The following is a 26,739-nucleotide window of genomic DNA, read 5'->3' as shown; positions in this document are numbered from 1 at the left end:
TTTAAAATCTCCCGTTGTTCAGCAAGGAGAGCTTGAACACCATGACCCAACGGGGTAAGAAGCTGAACTAGTAGTGTAAGTTGTCCCGATAGTTGGCTGGAATCAGTTGAATTAAACTGTATTCCTTCCTCCACACAAGCGCCAAGAGCGCTAGAAGCTGAAGCACCGGATCCTGCCATGATAACAAACCAAGCCAAAGAAGAGCTGAAATACAAAATATCCATGAAAAAAGCAGCAAACAGGCCAGGAACAACCGCCCAGAAGAGCCAACCACTGGATAGGGACAACCAAGGCAGAAATAATGATCTCCAACAACGAACTCCACTAGGAACCTTTTATTTAACGCCACAAAAGTGATAAAACGTTTTCGTCGACAATGCAACTTCATCAGATGGAAACAATCAGTGTGTCCCTGTTTTTTATACACAGCTAAATTGGTAAATTGATAAAATAATTGAATAATTAGCCAGAAAACATTTTTTTAAAAAGGAACCACTTAGCTGCCAAATAAATGTTGAAAAATGTGTATGTAAAATTACACAATTTGCATTACAAAATAAAATCAACATGACAAATTTTAATAGAATTGCTGACCATTGACTATAATTTGTATATGTTACTCTTGAACAGGTTGGCTTATTTCTTTGCTTTTTACTGTAACTATCTATCCTTATCAAACTCAAAAAATATATTATAGTCTAAAATCCTTATCATAGACAAATTGATAAATAGTTCAGTAGATGATGAGACAGAGATGAATAAGTAAACAATCACATAAAGTAACATGCATTTCTTAATTAAAAAAAGAAAATCTCCAGCTACAATAAAACATTATTTATTGACTACAATGCTTACTTATTGACAGAGCAATCATTTTCGGAAAGCTGAAACATCAATTCCTTGATAACCTATACACTAGCACTGAAATAAATAATTCTGTAGTTGGCATAAGCCCTCTAGTCCCACCTTGTAGGCATCTTTGCTCACACATACAGGCAGACATACTCTTACTTATGTATACTAACTCCACAAAGTCACAACAATGGGGAAAAGGGAAACTGCACAGTAGTTTTGTATAGGTAGTGATCTTGCTGTAAATAAGTAATTATATTTAAATTTAACAGAAAATCAAGTTAAGCTGCACACCTAAATCATGGAACCAGTCCTTCAATCTACAGAAAAACCTAACTCAATAACCCATTTTCAGACAAAATAGAACCTACTTAATTACATGGCAATATAGTGTTGGGCAGTATCAGGAACTGTACAAGATGATTAAGATAACTGTTCATTTCTTCATCTGATTTTAAATTAATTTTAGCAGTCTGTATCTGCTTTAGCTCAGGTCTTTAATGCTATATTAGCAGATGCTGTACATAGGTGCACTGCATTTTTCTGTTTAGTAGTCTAACTGTTGGTATTAAACCATATGTTCATTCTTATGGACAGACTGTATGTCAGGCTAGTTCAGGGCTTGTATTTGTATTAAGGCAGTTCCAGGCCAGTCACCTCAGAGCTAAGGGTTTAATTCTTTCCCCCTGTAACCCAACCTGTTGTAGTGGTATTCTTAAACCCAGCGTATCTCTTGTTGCCTTCCTCTTATGATAATTTCACCAAATAATCCATTCCCTCTCCCATTTTTTAACTGTTGACAATAAACACATAAGTATTATTTTTCAAGGGTCTTTTCCTTTAAACTACTCACTCACCAGGCTAAAAGACCTTTGATAAAATTGTTTAATATTCAGTGTAGTGATACTGATTTTAGTATCAAATCAGTTTTTTACTATAATTTGTTTACTGGCTCATGCTGGTAGTAGAAAAAGGTTGCAGATTAGTTGTTTTGTACTGAAATTTAAATACTTAGCAGCAAGCTATCCCAAACATTATTATAAAACTGAAATCCAAGCAGTTATCATTACCCCTGCCCCCAGAGTCATTCCTGTTGAAATCATAGATCAGCACTTCCCCACAACTTCTCTGGCTTGCCTGATTGAGGTGGGTATCTTGAAACAGTATAACAATTGTATGATGTTGTCTGACGATGATCTATTACTCAAACAACATAATACAGTATGAGAGAGATGCACGCTATGTGTAACATAAACAAAAATTACTCTTGTCTTAAAAATCAAACTGCCGCATCTAGTGTTGGCTCACAAATCTACTACTGCAATTGTGTATTTGTACTATTAATATATTTTTGATTATAATTTCACTAAAGAATATATGTATATATATATATATATATATATATATAATATATATATATATATATATATATATATATATATATATATATATATATATATATATATATATATATATATATATATATATTAATGGCACTGATTTCCCAACATATACATGTTTAGTTAAAACTGTAGTAAGTTATCATATAATGCTTATCTACCCTATTTTTAAGCTATTTTAATATAATAGTTCTTCTGTTAAACAACTGTAGAATATTATAAGTAAAAACAGTATATGTTCATTTCTTTCGATCTGTTCACTGTTTACTAGTTGGTCAGTTCTCATATTTAGAGAGATATTTGTCATGAAATTAAAATCCATTGTTGGATATCAAATAAAATGCCATCCATAAAATTCAAAATTTCTAAATGTATATTACTTCCCCTGTAAAATTAAAATATTATTAAAGTTAACCAATCACTAAGTAATTTAAATAATTTTCTATGCTCTGTTAAAATGTGAAGATGAGTAATTTTATTTTAAGATATAAAATTTACTTAATTCTATAGAGAGGAGGTGTTTCTACATAACTTTCAAACATGAACATCATGACATTTTCATTAACAGATTCACATGTTTAGAGAGTATACTGAGTATGTTTAATCTTATTTAATCTTATTACTACAAATAATTACTATTAATTTTTTAACTTCTAGACATTCTTCCTCTAACTACTATAACATGGGTTTCTATTAAATAATTATGACCAGTATAACTGTTTATCATGTATTCATCAGCTAATAAATTGTCTGCCATCTGGATAAAGGGACTAAACATTGTTCAGTCATGATCAATTAAAACATATCATATATCAGTGTGCATTTAGAGTTGTTTGCTTTTATTAACTCATTGTTTTTTATAGATGTCTAATTATTTACTCAGAATTTGATACTTTTAGATTATGGCATTTGTCAATGTTCTTCTATACATATTCAAATAATGCTTACATCATTTTCCCGTTAAGAACTTTCGCATATCATAAATTACTATATTTATGAGATTCAAAGATGGCCGCCAGATAGGAAGCACATACTTCAGCCTGGTCTCAAAGAAAACTTTCAATCTATTCAAATCCAGTGCTACTACTGAATCAATTCATAAAAGAAAACAAACACAAAGAAAAGAAAAGAAAATGACTTTTCAACTTACCTGCTGTCAAATCTCGCACTTCTACAAGTTTGAGCCAAAATAAATCTACCTTCCAGCAGTGGTGCAGTGATGATTCTGACTACATGTGCTTGGGTCTGCCAGCCTTGTACTCCAGCCTACACAAACAAGTAGATAGACGTTTCTTTACCAAAATGGAACAAATGGAAGCACAATCCACTAAAACAAGACTATCGCTCATCAACTCCCCTGAAAAAGAGACTTCTTCAAAGAGACAGAAAACTATCAAAACACAACCTGAAACTTCTAAGAAAATTAAAAAAACCCAAAAATGAACAACCTTTCACTATGGAGGAATTTAAAGCAGCTTTGCTTCCACTCCAATCTGAAATCCAAACCTTCTCCACAAAACTAACATCATTTGGAAACAACTTGGAACAAATCATGGCAAGAATGGAACTGAATAAAGCAAGAATACTGAATAATGAAATAAAACTGCAGGAGCTGCAAAGTGCTGTTACCCTTAATGACGCTACCGTAAAAGACCTACAACAGAAAATAACAGACCTTGAAGCGAGAGCGAGATGCAACAATATATTAATCAGAGGTATTCCAGAAAAATATGACCACACACAACGTTCCAGCATTGCTAAAGAAATTATTGACATGATAGTAGAAAACAAAGAACTATCACATGCAATAACAATAGAGAGAATCCACAGGGTGCTAAGGAAAGCTCAGTCTGCAGATACTCCTCGACAAGTCTACGCTAGAATTTTGAATGCTTTGCATGCCCAAGCCATCATCATACAAGCAAAAAAGAAGAAATCCATCAACTGGAAAGGCAATAAAATCACAATTGCCCAGGATCTACCTCTCCCAATTAAACAGTCAAGGCAAGCCCTCTCTCCATTCAGTGATGCTCTGTTTTCACCATAGCAACACTGATTACTCAGTTAAAACTACTCGCAAAGCTAAATCTGCTTTTAATAGGGCTTTTAGAGAGCTGCCACCTAACCTTGCATAAGTATGTAAGTGTTCAAAGCTATAAAAAGCAAAGTTCCCTCTTAACTACAAAACTCAAGGTACATAACCTACTTTTGTGATAAATTCAGAGCTTTATATTCACCTGATTCCAGATTGTTGCCTTGCTTTTACAGTAAAATGGGTTTTCACCATTTTAAAGTTCCATTTCCAGGCCACAGAACCATGACCAACAGTCATCTATCACCCTTTGACCTCACAAGGATACTTCCAGTCGAAAACCAGGAAATCCAAGTTCACTGAGGGCAAAGTTCAGCTAATCTATATGAGCCCCAGTGGTGGAATGTCTCTACGAAGATCGCCAACCTAATGAACAGTTCCACGCCTTCAGTTGGTGTAAAGAAGTAACAATCTGCACATGATGACCAGAGAAGCCACAGTAAACTTTTTAAATCTGTTTTTTGGCTATTGAGTGGGTGGGGGGAAGAGAAGACAGACAGACAGAACGGCTCTAAGTTGGGTGGGCTCCATGGCTTTATTTCCCTTCTTCAGAGTCTGATGCTACGGATAGTACAGGGTGATGGATCTGTTCATTTTCTTTCTGCTGTTTGGTGAAAGACCTACTTTAAAATTGTTTTTACTTCCTACATCTGCCTACTGGAGAAAAATAGATTCATAGATTCATAGAGTAGTACTAGGCTAACTGCCCCTGTGGGCCATTTTTTAAGCCTAGCTAATTACCCCATGTGAGACTTGAACCCTGCACCTTGTGTCTATAAGCCGAACACCTTAACCATTATGCCAACCCCCTCCCCCTGTGCCTTCCATAGAAGCTTGGAAGCCCTTCCTTGGTTTTGAGGGTAGTTGAAGGTGCCATGCATTCAGCGGCAAACTGATTGTTATTGCACCATATACAAATGGTGACTACGTGTTCCACAGAGCATGACACAAGTCACATTTAAACTGGACCCTTCTTGCTGTGCTGTAGCTTCTGGAGGTGCACACTGTGCCTCCTATTTCTGGGTCACTCCGCTGGGATTTGCTGTTGTTAGCCGAACATCACATTACCCCACTTGACACTGAAGTTATCAGATGCACACTCCCCCTTTGTCAGTATAATCAGTATTGATTGTGTTGCTTTACCCCTTGTCCATTGCTGCTGTTTATTTAGCTGCTTGAATAGTGTGAACAATTATTACTACTTAATTGAGTTCTTATTAGGGTTAAAAGGGAAATGGTAATGGCAGTGGCTTGGTGATCTGTGGCTGATTTAATTTGACACAGATGCCTGGAGTGTTCAGAGAGGTGGACCCACGAGACATATTTTCTTGTTATGAATATTCTTGTACAGAGCGGAAGCCATGCCTATTTTTTTTTTTTTGTGTGTGGAAATTGTACTATATTGTAATTATATTGGAGGGAAGTTTCTTTAGATGGTCTGCCAAGCTAACTCAAAGTGATTTTGTGAGCCATCATACAGTGGTACGTCGAAAAGGTTGTTGGATATAGAGTGTGTTAGGCAAGATGCACAAGTGAAGTTGGTAGACGACCAGTACAAATTGTTTTTTTTTTCACTCCCAACATCCCTCGATTTCCTTATATAATTACCTCACTTCAGTGAATGGGTTGCTTGCAGTGGCTTGTGGATGATGGAGTCCACGATCCTTGGTGGTGGGTACAGTTTCAGGGCAATCGGTTCTGGGCATGGGTCAAGTTACCTTCGGCTACTGGAATTGGCTATTTGTGGTGTGACTGCACTGTGCTTCATAATAATTTCTATGTTATACCAAGAAACGTGTGTATGTCTGAGTGGTCAAACTTCAGATAGCTTGAAATCTGGAACTAGGTGTATACCATTAGATATGATTCAAGAAGGATAGGGAAAGTTTTTCAATACACCCTTCCATTGGAAACTGTGCCCTGTGTTATCTGAATGGCTCTCCCTGGCTTCAGGTGTGTGGGTAAATACTTATGGATTTAATTGAGCTTGTTATTGTCGGGGGCCAGTGGGAATGGTGTTGTACATACTTGCTATTCCAACATTTGATGCGACTGGGTGGAACATGATGGGGATCACTTTTTTGTGATCTTTTGGTGAACTTGGCTGGAGCTGTTATTGCTCCCCTCACATATGGCTATAGTTAATACTAGTAATTGAAGGTGGCCAGCACCTGGCTACGGGATGGCCTCTGGTGTTGCATGGCCTGGACCTGTAGCTTGATCGAGTCGGCACAGTGTGGAAGGTGTTATATTGGTGTACACTTTTAAGACCATTATGTGAGAAAGCTATGCAATGTTTGTAAATTCCAATAATATTTGTTGTGTTGTCTTTTATATAACCTGAAATATGGAAAAACTTTTGTATGTATAATCATAATTGTGCATTTAGAAAAGTTCTTATTATTACTCTGTGGAGTTAATTGCTCGTTCCTCATTAAACAAGTTTTTCTTAAAAATGCATGATTTAATATAATAATTGCAAAAATTTCTATGTTATAGAACTTGAATTGCAAAAAGTTAAACAAATTCTTTGCTTCGGTGAAACCTTGCACTCTTTAACAGGACAGCAAGATAGTTATACTAATGGATGTAATTGGTACATGCACAGTTTAGAGCAGTGACTTGTTATGTAACATCCTTGCTTTAAAAAGGTCTGTGTATATTTTACATCCTTGCTTTAAAAAGGTCTGTGTATATTTTACATCCTTGCTTTAAAAAGGTCTGTGTATATTTTACATCCTTGCTTTAAAAAGGTCTGTGTATATTTTACATCCTTGCTTTAAAAAGGTCTGTGTATATTTTACATCCTTGCTTTAAAAAGGTTTGTGTATATTTTACATCCTTGCTTTAAAAAGGTTTGTGTATATTTTATTGTACTCTATTTGATTTGATGTAAAGCTCATCAAAGGTGCAAAGCAAATTGATACTGGACATATTAGCTAAAGTGCAAATAGCTGTAAACATTTTAAATCCCAAGCTCATTACATAGGAATACAAGCTATCACATAATCAATCAAATATCTTTATACCTAGTTTGGTATTATATTCCTGATCTACATGTATATTTCCTTCCCATTTCACACATAAGGAACTCATGGAAATGTTGATTCCTTAAAGTCCGAAAATGTTCACCACAACAGAAGGAATATAATTTAACCCACTAACCATGGGGTAATCTAACCATTTATTATAACACCATCTCACAGTTGATGGAAAGGCCATACATAACTGTAAAGTTCAGATTGGCTAAGAAAACTACTACCCTCTGTATCAAGCAACAAAGGTTGGAACCCCAAATAATACTACAAGACTATACATAAATATATAAGACGTGTAAATAAAAAGGAAAGTCATCATTTAAATTTTCACTCCCAAAATAAAGCAGGCTTTGAAGTCTAGCTAATGTGCTAGTGTCTGATGGATCTTAGAATAACAGTAGATTATTATATAATAGTTAGCTTTGCAAATAGGTTTATATCATCTCTTTCAGATAACAGTAGCTCGTGGGTATGCACGGGGGGGGGGGGTGATCTGAGGAGGTTGGGTTTTCATGTACCAGCTTTATTAACATATGTAACAATCAGTAGATCTCACACAGTACAAGCTAAAAATACCATGTACACTCTTCTAAACTGTCTAATCTTCACCCTATTCACTGCATTAACAATTACTAATGGATAGAGTAGTGCTCTAATGGTATCACTGGGATCTTGGAATGTTAAAGGATTGCAAAATAGCAAGAAAAAGAATCTAATCTTACATATAATCTGTAAATCAAGTGCCGAGACATCACTACTCCAAGAGACCCATATGACTAAAGTCCAGTAGGAGAGGGATACAAAAAAGAAATGAATAAAATCAATAATTGCCACAGGAGCTGAAACCGCCTCTAAAGGGGTAGCAATAATTGTTAAAAAATCTTTTAAAGGTCTCATTATATCAAGTAACTTTGATCCTAATGGTAGGTGGTGTTATATGTTATGCTCCCTCCCATTCCTAAGGAAAAACATCTTAATAAAAAAATGTATACTTCCCATGCATACTCCAGATTGATTTCATAATCGAAATTTATACAATCCTAGAGAAATATCCAAACCATCTCTATGTATTAGAAGGAGACTGGAATATGACTATCAGACCTGAACTAGACAGAACAAGTAAAGAAAACAAACAATCCCCTGTGCTAACAAAGACTATAACTGAATTAATGGATGACTTTAATATATATGATCCCTTTGAAATCTTTTGGAATAATCCTGAAACCAGTAAATTCACATTCTTCTCAACCCCCCACAAAACATGGTCTAGAATTGATTTCTTCCTAATTTCAACTAGTTTCTCAAAATATGAAATAGCCTATTATAATGATACTAGAACCATATCTGACCATTCCAAAATTAATCTGAAAATTAAAGAAACCAAGTCAAATAAAACTGACCAGTATATATCAAATTAGTCCTTAAACCCCAGTCTTCTTAATAACAGGGAACTCTTCCACGAAATCCAAGAATTTCTTGACCAAACCAACAACAATCTAGAATACTCAAGCATTCCTTATGATATACAATGGGCTGTGACTAAGGTAACGATTAGAGGAATATTAATCCAAAACGTGTCACTACTCAAAAAACAAGCTAAATCCCAACTTGTCAATTTAGAACTCAAATTAAAAAATACAGAAATAGAACTCCAAATCAAATACACTATAGATTTAGAAAAACAGATTATTTCGACTCAAAAACAAATTCAAGAAATTCAAATGAACCAACTCTCCCTCAATGAACTCAGGCTCATAAACAAATATGCTGCCCAGACCCCTTCTAAAATCCTGGCCAGAATAATTAACATTAAATCATCCCCCTCTAGAATAAAACAAATTAAATATAATAATAAGACATTCCTCTTGGATCTTCTTCTTCTTTCGGCTGCTCCCGTTAGGGGTCACCACAGCAGATCAACTGTTTCCATTTCTTCCTGTCCTCTGCATCTTGCTCTGTCACACCAACCACCTGCATGTCCTCTCTCACCACATTCATAAACCTTATCTTAGGCCTTCCTCTTTTCCTGTTACCTGGCAGCTTCATCCTTAGCATCTTTTTCCCAGTATACTCTGCATCCCTCCTCAGCACATGTCCAAACCATCATAATCTTGCCTCTCTGGCTTTGTCTCCAAACCTTCCAACCTGGGCTGACCCTCTAATATACTTATTCCTAATCCTGTCCATCCTTGTCACACCCAGTGCAAATCTTAACATCTTCATCTCTGCCACGTCAAGCTCTGACTCCTGCCTTTCTGTCAATGCCACTGTCTCCAACCCATATAACATAGCTGGTCTCACTACCCTCTTGTAGACCTTCCGTTTCACTCTTACTGGTACTCGGCTGTCACAAATCACTCCTGACACTCTTCTCCACCCATTCCATCCTGCCTGTACTCTCTTCTTCACCTTTCTTCCACACTCACCATTACTCTGAACTGTTGATCCCAAGTACTTAAACTCATTCACCTTTGCCACCTCTACACCCTGCATCCTCACCATTCCTCTATCCTCCCTCTCATTCACACACATATATTCTGTCTTAGTCCTGCTGACCTTCATTCCTCTTCTCTCTAGAGCATATCTCCTCCTCTCCAGGGTCTCCTCCACCTGTTCCCTACTCTCACTACAGATCACAATGCCATCTGTAAACATCATAGTCCACGGGGACTCCTGTCTGATCTCGTCTGTCAACCTCTCCATCACCATTGCAAATAAGAAAGGGCTCAGAGCTGATCCTTGATGTAATCCCACCTCCACCTTAAACGCATCTGTCACTCCCACCGCAGACCTCACTGCTGTCACACTACCCTCGTACATATCCTGTACCACTCTTACATACTTCTCTGACACTCCCGACTTCCTCATACAGTACCACAACTCCTCTCTAGGCACCCTGTCATATGCTTTCTCTAAATCCACAAAGACACAATGCAACTCCTTCTGACCTTCTCTGTACTTCTCCATCAACACTCTCAGAGCAAACATTGCATCTATAGTGCTCTTTCCTGGCATGAAACCATACTGCTGATCACTAATCATCACCTCCCTTTTTAACCTAGCTTCCACTACTCTTTCCCATAACTTCATGCTGTGACTGATCAGTTTAATCCCTCTGTAGTTACTACAGCTATGCACATCAACGCTATTCTTAAAAATTAATACCAAAACACTTTTTCTCCATTCCTCAGGCATCCTCTCACTTTCCAAGATTTCATTAAACAATCTAGTTAAAAACTCCACTGCCATTTCACCTAAACACCTCCATGCTTCCACAGGTATGTCATCGGGACCAACAGCCTTTCCATTCTTCATCCTCTTCATAGCTATCCTTACTTCCTCCTTGATAATCCACTGCACTTCATGATTCACTATCCGCACATCATCCAACCTTCTCTCCCTCTCATTCTCTTCATTCATCAACCCCTCAAAGTACTCTTTCCATCTGCTCAACACACTCTCTGCTTGTGAGTATGTTTCCCTCATTATCCTTTATCACCCTTACCTGCTGCACATCTTTACTAGCTCGGTCCCTCTGTCTAGCCAATCGGTACAGGTCCTTTTCTCCCTCCTTAGTGTCCAACCTTTTATACAACTCTTCATACGCCTTATCCTTAGCCTTCGCCACCTCTCTCTTTGCCATGCACCTCATCTCCTTATACTCTTGTCTACTTTCTTCATCTCTTTGACAATCCCACTTTTTCTTCACCAACCTCTTTCTCTGTATACTCTCCTGTACTTCTTCATTCCACCATCAGGTCTCCTTGTCCTCCTTCCTCGTTCCAGATATCACACCAAGCACCTTTCTAGCCATCTCTCTTAATAGCTCTGCTGTAGTTACCCAGCTATTTGGTAACTCTTCACTGCCACCCAGTGCCTGTCTTAACACTTCCCTGAACATCACCTCACAATTACCCTTTTTCAATTTCCACCATTTGATCCTTGGTGCTGCCCTCACACTCATCCTCCTATTCTTGATCACCAATGTCATCCTACAAACCACCATCCTATGCTGTCTAACTACACTTTCCCCTGCCACCAATTTACAGTCTCCAATCTCCTTCAGAATGGCCGTTCTACATAAGATATAATCCACCTGTCTGCATCTTCCTCCACTCTTGTATGTCACCCTATGCTCCTCCCTCTTGTTAAAATATGTATTCATCACAGCCATGTCCATCTTTTTTGCAAAATCCACTACCATCTGACCTTCTGCATTTCTTTGCTTAACACCATACCTACCCATGACTTCCTCATCCCCTCTATTCCCTTCACCAACATGCCCGTTGAAATCTGCTCCAATCACCAGTCTCTCACCCTTGGGTACATTCATCACTAATTCATCTAACTCACTCCAAAAATGTTCTTTCTCATCCATCGCACACCCAACTTGTGGTGCATATGCACTAACAACATTCATCATTACACCATCAATTTCCAGCTTCATAAACATCACTCTATCCAACACTCTTTTCACCTCCAAAACACTCTGAGCATACTGTTCCTTCAGGATAATGCCTATCCCATTTCTCCTCCCATCCACACCATGATAAAACAATTTGAAACTGCCTCCGATACACCTAGCCTTGTTCCCCTTCCATCTGGTCTCTTGCACACACAATATACCAACCATCCTTCAATCCATCATATCACCTAGCTCTCTCCCTATACCAGTCATACTGCCAACATTCAAAGTTCCAACCCTCACTATCACAGTCCTAGCATTTACCTGCCTTCAGGCATGCTTTCACCTCTTCTCCTCCTTTGGCCAACAGTAGCCCAATTTTTGCCAGCACCCTGTTGGCCAACAGTACTGGTGGTGGTCATTGTTAACCCAGGCCTCGACTGATCCGGTATGAATTTCTATACTGTTTTCTGCATGTATGGTTTGGCAAAATTTTATGCCTGATGCCCTTCCTGACGCAACCCTCCCCATTTATCCGGGCTTGGCATCAGCACAAAGAAATGCACTGGCTTGTGCATCCCCAGTGGCTGGGTTAAGCAAATCATTCAAGCTTTTGAAAAAATTTACCAAGGAATCTGTGGTCCTCAAAAACTCACCAAGGAGTCAACTTCTGACAACTACCTTAATGAATTAAAATTTCCCACTAGCAAATGAAGCTCAGATAAATGTACTCAAGGCACCAATAACCACGGATGAAATACTTCTAGCCATCAACAAATCAAAATCGGGTAAAGCCCCAATCCCCAACAGATACTCAGCTGAATTATATAAATCCAGAAGCCGTGATGATACAGCTGTAGTGTTGTTGCCTCACAGCAAGAGGTTCTCTTATTCAGTTCACAGCTGGAGTGCCTTCTGTGTGGAGTCTGCATATCCTCTCCATGGTCGAGTGGCCTCCGAAAGACATGCGTGAATGGGTGTGTCTTCACTGAAGGTTGGGTGTCAGGCTGGCAACTCGGCACCATAAAAAATCTACTGCCAATCATTAGTGGACTGGAGTTCCACTGTGGTGACCCCTAACTGGGAAAAGCCAAAAAGACAAACAACAACTTCAAGAAACAACTAGCTCCACTCTTACTTAAGGTATATAGCTATATAATAAAATTTGGAATAACCGACCTATACATAAACAATTCAAGGACAATTCTCATACCTAAACCTAATACAAATGATCATAATCCTAACGAATACTGACCAATCACCCTAATTAACTTGGATATAAAAATTCTATCTACAGTTCTGGAGCACAGACTAAACAAAGTACTCCCTCACATACTATCAAATGAACAACTAGGATTCATGAGTAACAGACAGGTTTGGGACAATACATTAACAGTAGAAGCAATAATAAACATGACAGCAAAGGACAATTCTACCAAGTATGCCCTCTCAGTCAATGCACATAAGGCCTTTGACAGAGTCAATCTAAATTTTATTTATAAGGTTTTAAAACAATTTGCTCTCCCTGAAGAATTTATAAACATGGTTAGGGTGCTCTATGACAAAGCCACTACGTCATTATCTATAAACAAAATGATTTCAAATCTCATCCCAATAGTCAATGGAACAAGGCAAGGATATCCACTCTCCCCTTATCTGTTTAACCTCTACTTAGAAGCCCTCCTTTTAAAATTAAGCCAGAAAACATTCAACCACCCGGTCTACATTACCAAAATCCAGGTTAAATACACTGCATTTGCAGATGATCTAAACATCTATTTTGAATTTCCCTCCACAGATCTACAAAAGATATTAAATTCTATTGACAAGTTATCTGCAGTCTCAAACTTTGCCATAAACCCAAGTAAATCAAAAATATCCCCACTAAACCCCAAGAGTTACAAAGAATTCTTCTTCCCAGAAACAAAAATTAGGGTAGATTATTCACTCAAATAACTAGGCATCTCATATACTCATCCTCATAAAGATATAATAAAGAAAAACCTAAATAAAGCTTGGTCAAAGGCTATTGAAGATATGGACAGACGGAAAAACTTAAACCTTTCTCTACTTTCAAGAGCTGCAATTATAAAAATGAACATTTTCCCTAAAATACTCTACCATCTTAATGCCACTAATCAAACCATTCCAAACACTTTCTTCTCTAAATTGTCCACAACATTAGGTAAATTCATATGGTACCCTAAGAACACTAGGATTATCTATTCAAAATTAAATCTACCCAAAGAGAAGGGTGGTCTGAATCTTCCTGATTTTCAGACATACTATCTTATTATCAGAGCCTATTATCAGAGCCAGTCGTAATATAAGATTAGCTAAGTATGAAACTTCGGACACATCATGGCACCCTCTTTGGATGAAAATTTATTACCAAAATCTCAAAGCCTCTAATGTAAACCCAAAGGTGTTACCCTTCCTTAATGGCAAAACTTTGAAAGACCTAAAAATCCATCCAACCTTAATTAATAATACAGCATGTTTTCAAAAACTCATAACCTCCTTAAATCTAAAGAATGTATTAACAATGGCTTAACCAATACACTTAAACCCTAATATCAGACTTAACAATAATATGATAAACTTAGACAATTATCCAATAATAAAGGAATGTACAGTCTGGGATTTCTACCAAATCAAAGATCTACCACTGACATCTGTCATGGACTCCCTAGCAGCAAATAAAAAATATTGCATAATTATCAAACAAATTTTATACCTAGTAACTCTGATAACAACAAAATTCAGTACAGACCCAAATGACCGCCAAATATTTCATAACATCACATCTCTCCGTACATTGAAAACTAAAATGCTATCCAATACCTATAAACGAATTACTCAAATTAAACACCAGGATGTTATCCTTTATTTCAAATATTGGATGAGTCATAACAATAAATTAACCATTGAGCAAAAACTAGCGGCAATTGACATAACAACAAAATTAATTCCATTTAAAAAATTAATCTACACGCAACTTATGATCAACAACAATGCCTACCACGCACCACTCATTCTGAGCAAAATAAATCCCAACATATTTCCCTTTTTCCCCATATGTAGAAGTTCAGTAGCTGACACTCAACACATTTTTTGGTCTTGCAAAAACATCTACAAACTATGGTAGTCCTTAAGAGCAACATTGGAGAAATCAGGATACATGAAATCCACCCTCTCATGGGAAATGGCAATTTTAAACATTTTTCCGAACTCATACACATTCGAGACCAAACACATTGTGGTCACACTGTGCACCATACTGAAATCGTATATAGCATTAAACTGGCTAGATAGAGCCAAAGTATCTTGGATAGAGTTTAGATCCTTGGCTACCAAATACGTTCTAGCAAACAAAATAAAAACAGTTAGCCATAAGAAATTGATATACTTCCAGAATTACTGGAAAAGACTTTTTTTTTCAAAACAGGTTTATTGTTTTAACATATAAGAGAAATATCATAACAATTTTATACAAGTAATTAAAAATAGGCATTATTATAATATTCAACAAAACAACTAAAGTATTTACAAAGACATCCACTACAATCAGATCAATTAATTAAACTAAAATACCATGCTATTGAAATTAAAATTTTTTTAACAAATTTTGTAAATTATCCCATACAATAAAATAAGATGTTTTTCTATTTGTTCTAGTCCTAATTGTGTTTATTTCCATATGGCACACTATATTCATAACATTCTTAAATTCATTAAATGAAGGAGGTGTATCTGAAATCCAATTTCTAGTTATTATTTTCCTAGCCACTGCTAGAATAGACCATAACAAGGGAAGCTTAACCTTTTAACACTTTGAGGTACAGGTGTGTTGAATAATATAAGAGATTTAGAAATAATGAAATTATCTGTAAAAGAGCCTGCAAAAATTCATTAATTGACTTCCAGTATTCTTTCAATTTTATACAGTCATAAAACATATGAGCCCAGTCAGCATTAATTTCTACATTACATCTCTTACATAGATTATCTTTATTATTTATTTTATTCATCATCAAAGGTGTATAAAAAAATATATGTAAAAATTTCCATGTATAAAGTCTCCAGACAATGGAAGACGTAGTTCTATAAGCAGATTCCAATATATATTGTTTATCTTGTTGATTTGGTGGGTCCCCATTAATAGAAGTGAAATAATTCCAGTATGAATCTACACTGTAAAAAGTTTCTTGTCTGATAACTTTATGTATGTATGAAAGTTTACCTTTATCAGAAACTTTATGTTGTAAATTTAATATCAAGTAATCAATCAGTGTTGGAATAGATTCTTTAACAGTTATAGACATTAAATCTATTTTATTAATGAGATGTTCCCCGGGATTCATGAAGCTCGGCGCAAGGCGGTAAGGCTGCCGGTGCAGTGAATAGCCGCGTAGTAGCGCCATATGCATATTAATGAGAGTGCACCGCAACCACAGACACGTGCGTAGTGTACGTGAGCGAGCCCAAGTAGGATGCGTCTGGAGGCGTGGCTAAGCCGGCATGCGGTGAGCAACCTAATGTGCTGACTGCCACGGTCTGCCCATAATAGTAATGGCAGCAGCCAGGGCCCGTGCAGAATGAAACGCACATAGAGTATGCAACATAGTACCGTCCCAACTAAACGGAGAAGCAAATACAACCCACGAAGGCTTAAGTGTACCCGCCCAAGGAGCAAAGGATACGATGAGACCGCGTTTGTTCCGCAATGCACCGCCAGTGGTTATACTCAGAGAAGGTGTACAGCAGCATGTCAGCGCCAAGACCGACATAGGAGTAGTGACTAAGGTCACCACCTGTCCCACTTTGAGGGCAGTCCCTCTATGGGCAGTTGTGTCCCGGAAAAAATATTAAAAATGGCAAATGTGCTAAGATTGTAGGACATAATGATATCCCGTATTTAATGTAATGGTAGCATGAATTGGTTATTTCTGTAACTGAAATACCTAAATGACACAAGAAACAGAATAAGCAACCAAACTGCCACAACAATAAGCTTTTATTTAGGCAAACAAGTGAAGTTCTATGCTATATAGTGACCGTGTGTATGTGTCGGCCTGTAAACTCAGATGTGAGTCCCGAAATATCCCACCTTGGCAACTGGAAAAGGTGGCAACCCCAGTAGCGACATGGGCATGGTCACCAGGGTTACCAGCTGTCCCAATGTGCCATGGACAGTCCCTCATTGGACAGTTATGTCCCTGCAAAATCGAAAAATGGAAAATGACCTGAGATTCCTGCCAAAAATATTCCAGCAATATACATGTAATAGTAGCATAAAACATATAATTTGTATATGAAACACATACATGGCATAAGAAACTGACTAAGGAACCCAAATGCTAACAGAATAAGCGTATATTATGGCAAACAAGTAAAGTCCTGTCAACTCCACTTACTGTGGGTATGTGTTGTCCTGCAAAATCCGATGTCCCACTATGGTCATTGGAAAAGGTGCCAACCATAATGGTCACAAGCAGTAGTGACAGTACATAGCCGGGTAGCTGTGTTGACATAACAACAGGAAGGAACCAAGATACCTTAAACACAGGCAAACATGTGCATAGCAGCATATCCCACACCCAGCAACGTCTCTGTCACATACACTGGATGGCGTATGTTGAAGTGTAATATCCAGAAGCAGAACCCATGCATTCAGATGTAATACACAATAGCCTCATTGTAGCATGTAAGTCCCACCCATGTACACCTGTGCACCCAAACCTGCTAGCATCCGTGTGCAGCTATACACCTACACACAATGTGCATACCTGAAATGTGGTAAGATGTTTGTGTTAGGCAGTGCCACGCTGGCAAATCGCATTCCCACATGTCACCAACCCACCTCAGGTACAGATATGGAAATGGCTGCATGTGAATGTGTCTGCAGAATGTGAACATCCCGCATGTGGTATGTACCCGTCCACACCATATAGGTTTGCAGACGACACGGTGCACATAACTGTACACATGTGGACAAGTCGGGTTGTTCAACCACCGCATCGATGATTAGCTATGCAGAGAAGTCGAACACATAGAGCGGAACACGTGCCTACCAAACAGGACGTCCTAACAGGGTGCTAAAGGCAAAGAAGGGGAAGGTGGGACATCACATGTGGAGAGTAGCATTGCCGGATGGCCAAATACACACGGTCTAGGTAAAGGACGGAACAACATGCATATGGCCGGATGGATGTTGTCCGAGAAATATATATAGAAACACATATGAAGTGCCAGTTTAGACTCGAAATACTATATAATGCATTGAATTGTACCGTACAATATGGCAGTAGAACTGATCATGCATGTAATTAGTGAAGCTAAGCTGTAGTGTGATGGAATTCTGACCCTGGCAGTAACCAGTGCAGCAGGTGTATGTCATTCAGCATTAGTCATCTGCTCGGTTAGAGAATAATAAATGTATGTACAGGTATATCTGTCATCCTTCCACTGAGGAGGATAGGCTTGTGAGCTCTATCTAACACAGAGTACAGCTGCTCACCAGAGAGACAAAGGAACCTAGTAGGAAATGGAGTGACGACCGGATCTGAACAGTGTTGGAACCGTGACAGATCAGAATTTACCGAAGTACATTCTAATTGACTATGTGGCTCGCAAGGCTGTGCTATCCTCATGGGAAAACATTTCATAAGCATTACCTTAGCACTGTTGTAGGAATACAATCTTGTGGACTATAGTGATGTAAATGCCCTGTGACTGACCACATCATTAATGTGTGCATAAGATGATAGTATACACAATGCTCATACAGCTGTAACATGTATAGAGTAAAACAAAAGTCTAAACTTGTACTGCATAGTTCTTTGCCTTCTGCTGCACAGTAGTAAAACGTTATTAATCTCAGCTTCCTGTGTTATTGACTGTCAGTTTGAAAAGACGAATGAGTGTTACAGTTTGATTTAAACAACGAATTGACAGATGTGTATGTTCTAGCATGGGAATAGGTCAAGCCAACCATCACAATGTCCATGTGTACCACATACAAACAGCCAGTATCACGCAGTAGTAGTGCATGAAGGCATACACGACTGTGGGAATAGTACAGGACATATGGCACATGCCAAGTGCAGATGCATGACACAAACCCCAGGATGGGTGTCCCTGCAAAGAGGAACATGTGCCAACCACACCTCCCACAGATGTACCGCAATAAAACACATGGCAAACACACAGAAACACTACCGTCCAACACACGACTGCAATGGAGCCTGGTCAGACACCAACATGAAGCATGCACAAACAGGGACTTGTGTAATGTTTGCCTTAACACCCCATAGGCCAAAGAAGAATAGAAAGAACATATGCATGTAATGTTGTGAAGGATGTGTGGTAGTCCTCAGTATCACAGTGTTAGGGACACAGATACACTGTCATCAACTGTGACATATGTGCACTGTACACAGCATACCTGCATGTAATACAGAGGACAATCATGTGCCACAGAAATATACACTGGATAAAGAGGATAGGGGATAGACAAGTGTAAATGTGACAAACTATGAATATAGGTTCATAGGTCCATAGGTACAGGGTAGGCCATCGTCCCAGGTTCAGCCATGACACTACACCATAGTTAGGATGACTTTGGCAACCTTCTGTGCTTCAGATAAAATACTCATGATATTGCTGTACCTCCGTCAAGCAGTGATAATGATGTAATCCCTGGCCTATACCTGCAATTCTCCATCCAATGGTCAACATACCCGCGAACAAGGCTATGAAGGATCTCTGTCTCACATGTACTGTGATGTAGATCCACAGCATTGTGAGTGTCTGGGTGATATATGTGTCACTCAAACACATCCCATTAATGACCGTGACAAGGTTCATGTCACCTGCCCTAGTGGTTCTGAGGGATGCAGATACAGTACGTGAAGCATACACATGACATATGGGTTGACATGGCCTCGTATGTCAGGCACAGGTCAACACTAAACAGCAGGTATGTGACTTAATGGGGCAGGGGTTCTACAAGTGGGGCAGCATTACACAAAATTATGTCATCCTGCATCTGTACGACAATTAACCTATGAGGGCTTCCCAGCTGCTGTAGGTGTATGGTCAGATACAGTCTGAATGGGGCAATGTAGTAAATCATAGGTGTAACACGTAATGGGTACAAGGAGACAATGACCTAGCCTGATGTAGATGTGAATCCCTGCACAAACAGGTGGGCAATGTAGAAGTCCCACAGAACCACGATAGCAACGTGTGTGTTGAATGAATGGTGACCGACAAACTCTGTCCCCTGATCCCCGGTAATCACCCCTGTGCTGAGTGGACAGCCACCTATATGCTGGACAGGGGTGACCTAGTACTTCTCGACAGGTATGATGTTGCATTACTTAGCATTTAGCTGTGGGCCATGTCCCTGACAGCAGATATGCATATCTGGGAGGCCCCTTCGAAGGATATCTGTGTCAGATGTCCGTCACACTATGGCACCTGTTTTGCAGTCATCTACAAACAATGTTGCCCATAACACCCCTGTGTGTGCCTGTACCATGGAAATGTAGATGTATGACAGGAGTGGACCCACGGAAAGGCCCCATGGGACACCATATGCAACAGGCAGTAGGTCTGACATGCTGCCAGCAAGTATGACCGTGTGGGTTGTGTCACATAGACAGTTTACAACACATTCTGTGATGTACGTGTTCACATCCCAGCCAATGGGTTTATCAACGATACCTGAGGGGGGTAATGTGGTGAAGGCCTTTGCCAGGTCGAGGTAGGCTGTATGGACTGCAACACCCCCATCAATGGCCTCGGTGACTGTCCCGAAAATGTCAACCATGCTTTAAAGGCATGAACCGCCCCTGAACAAGACAAACCATGTTGGATGCAAAGTATGTATGTCCCCTATGCATTCATGTACGAGCGCAGTATGATCCCTCCCCATGTCTTTGCAGATAGGTCTCCTCATGGTAATGGGACAGTAATAACCAGGCTCAGGGGAGGCATTGGCCCTGTGACGTGGGACTACCGTTGCCATGCGACACAACCTGGGTACCTTACCTGAGGTGAGTCTACAAAGAAATAGCTGTCCTAACTGTGGGTCTAATTCCTCAATGAGATAGTGGAGTACACAGTGGGGTCACCAGCTGGTCTCATGGATGCTATGTCCACTACCCTGGAGAGAGCATGTCCCACCTGTGTGTCACAGAACATTTGGTGACCACAAACCGCTGGTACAGACATCTCCTCATGTGTGGGGGAGGGTGTGGAGATGTCCTCACTGGACTTGTCAGCCTGTATGTTGGCAATGTGTGTATGTTGAGTAAACTCCACCTCTTTGTGAACCCAGTCAGAGCATATGTGGGAGTGACCTCCCAGGTGTTGAGCATAGCAACTGAAGGTGGTATGATTGTCAGCCAGGTCCATGTAGGTATATCTGTGGAATGTGCCCTGGACCATGGCATGACAGTGTGTAACTCTACACATATGATGACCAAGGGTGTCATACCTCACAAGGTGTCTGCTCCACCTTGTAGTAGCCACCTCCTCGTGTTGTACATCCTGTGTATGGCTGGGGTACACCACACTGGATGCTTGGCATTGGTACAATGAACCACAGTTGGGTAAGTGAATGCCTGGTTCATGCAGTCCTGTACGTACTGGTAGATGGCAAATGTGATTGATGCAGTGGCTGCAGTACTGTCGACCACTGGCTCAGGGTCCTTAAAGGAGACCACAGTAGTGTGCAGAATTGTGTAGTCTGCCTCTGAGCAAGCAATGCGTATGGTAACTGGCAACACTCACAGCAACGGATGCCAATAGCAGAAGCCAATGTCCAAATAACATAGATTAACTTCTGCATGACAATATGTCTTATCATACATGTATTGACACGTGTCTGCTAATTACAATTGCAAATGGCCGGTAAGACTGACCTAAAGTTCCCGTGATTTACACAGTCTGGAGGTGTTGTTCCGATAATAAAGCGGCAATACCTCCCAATCGTGACCTCTGGGTATTAAAGTGGTTGTTAACCTGCAACATTGGATGTACACCATTGGGTTCTGGTGTCAGAAAACATGGTTCCTGTACCACTACACAGTATGGGTAGTCAAGCAGACATCCGCGATTGTTGAACACACAGCATCAGTGAAACCCACTGCTCACAAGGACACAGTCCGACAAGCTCTACACTTTACATATGCACAGTGGTGTCCATTGTAGGACCCAAAAATTGCCTAAAGACAAGAATGATGCCTTATTTCAATGCCTACGTGAACTCATTGTCGTCACAGGTACACATATGCACTGCAAGCGTGTTTAATGTTGATGATAGCTGTCCATGAAATGCAGCACAGATGCACAGAAATACCCAGGGTACTGGTCCATAGAACTGCGTCCACATCACAGTCCCGCACACATGAAGGATGTGTAATGGGTACTGTCGATTGTTGCAGTCAAGGGATTCTGGGTATGTAGACTCTGGGCTCGGTGTTGTTTCGCAGGCAATCCTTTGTCCCGCCCCGTGGGAGGGATGTGCGTAGCACCTGCCTTACTCTCCACTAATAATGCAAACCATCCACCGGAGAATGCTAAATGCAGGTGTGAAATGTACAGCCCCATACTAGTGTCCAGTAGGCAATGGTCAGGGATGGACAACCGAATGGCCAGGATGGCACCCACAACTGCAAACCCGGGAAATTACACAGCCGCGTAAGGCATAACACACGAAATACACATAGGGAGTGCAGTTGACATTACACATACAAAGTCGGACCGCCGCGCCAACACCGGCGTACACAGCACTCAATCTGCCAGCAACAGAATGAGGAGCACCCGCTACCATACAGCGGAACAGATGTGCGACCTGTGGAACACATACTAATGGCACACCCACAACGTCAAGTAGGATATGTAAACTATGGCATTCCCACCTATGAAGACAACATGGTTAAATGAATACATAGGTGATCAACATGTTCCGGTGGTGTTATGTTGAAAATACAGTGACGGATATGTCCCATTGGGATGTCTGAGGTTTATATGAAGCAGTTGCTAACCAGCATTTTTGGATGTATGACATTTGTTCACAGTACTAAATCACCTGGTTACGTAGCACCATGTAGAATGGGTAGTCAGACAGACATCCGCGATTGGGGAACATACACCAGCAGTGAAAAGCACTGGCCAGGTGGACACAGTCCAGCAACATCTAACCTGACATATGCACATTGGTGTCCATTGTAGGACCCAAAAATTCCATTCATTGAATGCCTGCTAGCTTCCTGCATTACCCACATGAACTCATTGTCGTCACCACGTCACAGGTACACATATGCACCGCAAGCGTGTTCAATGTTGATGATAGCTGTCCATGAAATGCAGCACATATGCACAGAAATACCCAGGGTACCGGGTCCATAGAACTGCGTCCACATCACAGTCCCGCACACATGAAGGATGTGTAATGGGTACTGTCGACTGTTGCAGTCAAGGGAGTCTGGGTATGTAGAATCTGGCCTCGGTGTTGTTTCGCAGGCAATCCTTTGTCCCGCCCCGTGGGAGGGATGTGTGTGTAGCACCTGCCTTACTCTCCGCTAATAATGCAAACCATCTACCGGAGAATGCTAAATGCAGGTGTGAAATGTGTACAGGCCTATACTAGTGTCCAGTAGGCAATTCTCATGGATGGACACGCATACCAAGATGGCACCCACAACTGTAAACCCGGTGGAACTACACAGCCGCAGTAAGGCATAACACAGCAAATATACATAGGGACTACGGTTGACATTCACCATACAAAGTTGGACCGCCATGCAAACACCGGCGTACACAGCACTCAATCTGCCAGCAACACAATGGGGGAGCACTCGCTACCATACTGTGGAACAGATGGGCGACCTGTGCAACACAAAGTAATGGCACACCAACAATGTCAACTGGCATATGTAAACTATGACGTTCCCACCTATGAAGAAAACATGCTTCAATGAAGACATAGGGGATCTACATGTTCCGTTGGTGTTATGTTGAAATTACAGTGACGGATATGTCCTATTGGGAAGCAGTTGCTAACCTACATCTTTGGATGTACACCATCTGTTCACAGCTGTAAATCACCTGGTTACGTAGCACCACGAAGAATGGGTAGTCAAACAGACATCCGCGATTGGGGAACATACAGCAGCAGTCAAAAGCACTGGCCAGTTGGACACAGTCCAGCAACATCTAACTTTACATATGCACATTGGTGTCCATTGAAGGACCCTAAAATACCTTTTCACATAACTCACTCCAGACGTTTATGAACAACAGACAATGCTATAGCCATGGCTACGGCACAGTTAGACATATGCACCACCAGCGTGTTTAAGGTTGATGACAAGTGTTCATGAAACGCAGGACATATGAACAGAAATACCCAGATCAACGTGTCCATACATTTGCGTCCACATCCCAGTCCCGCACGCATGAAGGATGTGTAATGGGTACTGTCGAGGGTTGCAGCCATGGGATCTTGGGTATGCAGAAATGGGGCTTTGTGTTGTCTGGCAGATAATCCGTTGTCCTGCCCCGTGGGAGGATGTGCATAGTACCTGCCTTACTCACCACTACTAATGCAATGCATCCACCGTAGAATGCTAAATGCTGGTGTGAAATGTGTACAGCCCTATACCAGTGTCCAGTAGGCAATTCACATGGATGAACAAGTGTATGACCAAGATGGCACCCATAACTGCAAACCCGGTGGAATTACACTGCCGCAGTAAGGCATTACACAGGTAATACACATAGGGACTACACTTGACATTCCCCATACAAAAAACACAGACAACCAGCTGAAGAAGTCCAAAGCAAAGACGAGGTACTGTAGACACCGTCAGCGACCACTCAGAGCCCACCAGGAATTAAATGCAGTCACCATAGTTTATTGAAGCTCTTTTCGTCTGCTTCATAAGCAGACTTATTCAGAATACATACAATGCAGTCCAACCTACTACATTTAAAACCCTTAATTGGTCATTAAATTAGATGTGCTAAGTATTAATTAAATGCCTTAAAGGCAAACAAGCAAACAAACTTTACTTGGGTTACAGATTCCACACAGTGAGTACATCAGACATTGCTTGAAGGTACATTCTTCATAGAAAAATAGAAATATATGTATATATATGAAAGAAGAACCAACATAATGTTTTCCAAATGACTGACTGTTTAAGCTACATATATTTGTTCTACGGATTGTGCCAATATATTAAAAGAACTACAGACACCTAGTAATATAAATGAACCATAATATATAGAGATAAACCGTATGATTATGACTAATGTAAAATAGACCAACGAAATGTAAAGATTCACAATGTGATAAAGTAAATATTCATTTAGAAGGTTAGTTAAAGAAATCAATTCAGACATCCTTGTCAAAATACTAACACAAGGCCAGCGAGGTGGTTGGCCTCACATGTACTGGGATGTTGTTCCACAGCATAGTGAGTGTCTGGGTGATGAATCTGTCCCACCAGCGCGTTCTATTAATGACACTGTGAAGGTGTACGTCACCTGCCCTTGTGGTTCTGAGGGATCTAAATTCTTTAGGTGAAGCATAGTCATCAGATCTGGGTTCGACATGGCCTTGTATGCCAGGCACAGGTCACCTCTGGGCAAGTGGTATGCGACTGTATACAGCTGGAATTCTTTCAGTCGGTCAGCATAACACATATTCCTGAGACCCTGCATCTGTTTGTCGATGAACTGTTGGGGCCTGTCCAGCTGCTGCAGGTGTCGGGTCAGATACATTCTGAACGGGGCATTGTACCCAATCATAGGTCTAATGAGTGATGAGTACAAGGGGACAATGACCTCCCCTGATCTAGATGTGAATCCCTTCATGATGATGTGGGCAATGTTGAAGGTCTACCTAACTACGTTAGCAACGTGTGTGTCGAACGAACGGTTAACAACAACCCGGGTCCCCAGATCCCTGGTAACTCCCTCTGTGCTCAGTGGATTGCCATCTATATGGTAGCTAGGGGTAACCTTGTTCTTCCCGGGTATGACTATGCATTTCCTGGCATTTAGCTGTAGGCCATGTCTCTGGCACCACTTATCCACATCTGTGAGGCCCTCCTGAAGGATATCTGTGTCAGATGTGTGTCCGACTATGGCACCCAGTTTGCAGTAATCTGCAAACATTGTCAGCCATAACCCCCCTGTGTTTGCTTGTACTTTGGAAATGTAGATGCTGAAAATAGTGGACCCAGGACTGAGCCCCATGGGACACCACCTGTGACTGGCTGTGAGTATGACATGGCGCCAGCAACTATGACCGTGTGGGTTCCGTGATTTAGCCGTTTGCAACCCATATGGCGATGTATGGATTTACGCTCAAGATGATGGGTTTATCAATGATACCCGAGGGGGTATTGTGTCAAGGCTGTTGCCAGGTTGAGGTAGGCTGTATGGACTGCTTGACCCTCATCAATGGCCTTGGTGACTGATCCTACAAAGTCAAACACGTGTAAAAGGCATGATCTGACTTTGACCAAGCCAAACTGGGTTGGATCCAAAGTATGCAAGTCCCCTATGTCTTTATCTATGAGTTCCATTATGATCCTTCTCCATGGCTTTGCAGATAAGGCTTGTCAAGCTAATGGGATGGTAATAACCAGGGTCAGTGGAGGCACCATCCTTGTGAAGTGTGACTACAGTCGCCCTGTGCTACTACTTGGGTACGTATCCTGAGGTGGGGCTAAGATTAAACAGCTGTCCTAAGTGTGGGTTTAATTCCGCATAGAGTTCATGGAGTACACAGCTGGGACACCATCTGGTCCCATGGATGCTGTGTTTACTGCCTTGGAGACAGCATTTCCACACCTGTGCACAGATGTTCCAGGATCTACAATTCTCTGGTATAGATATCTCTCCATGAGAGGTGAACCTGTACAGTAT

Source organism: Protopterus annectens, chromosome 3.part0, assembly GCF_019279795.1.
Source record: "Protopterus annectens isolate FY-2018-M chromosome 3.part0, PAN1.0, whole genome shotgun sequence".
Taxonomy (NCBI): Eukaryota; Metazoa; Chordata; order Ceratodontiformes; family Protopteridae; genus Protopterus; species Protopterus annectens.
This window is presented reverse-complemented; position numbering follows the sequence as displayed.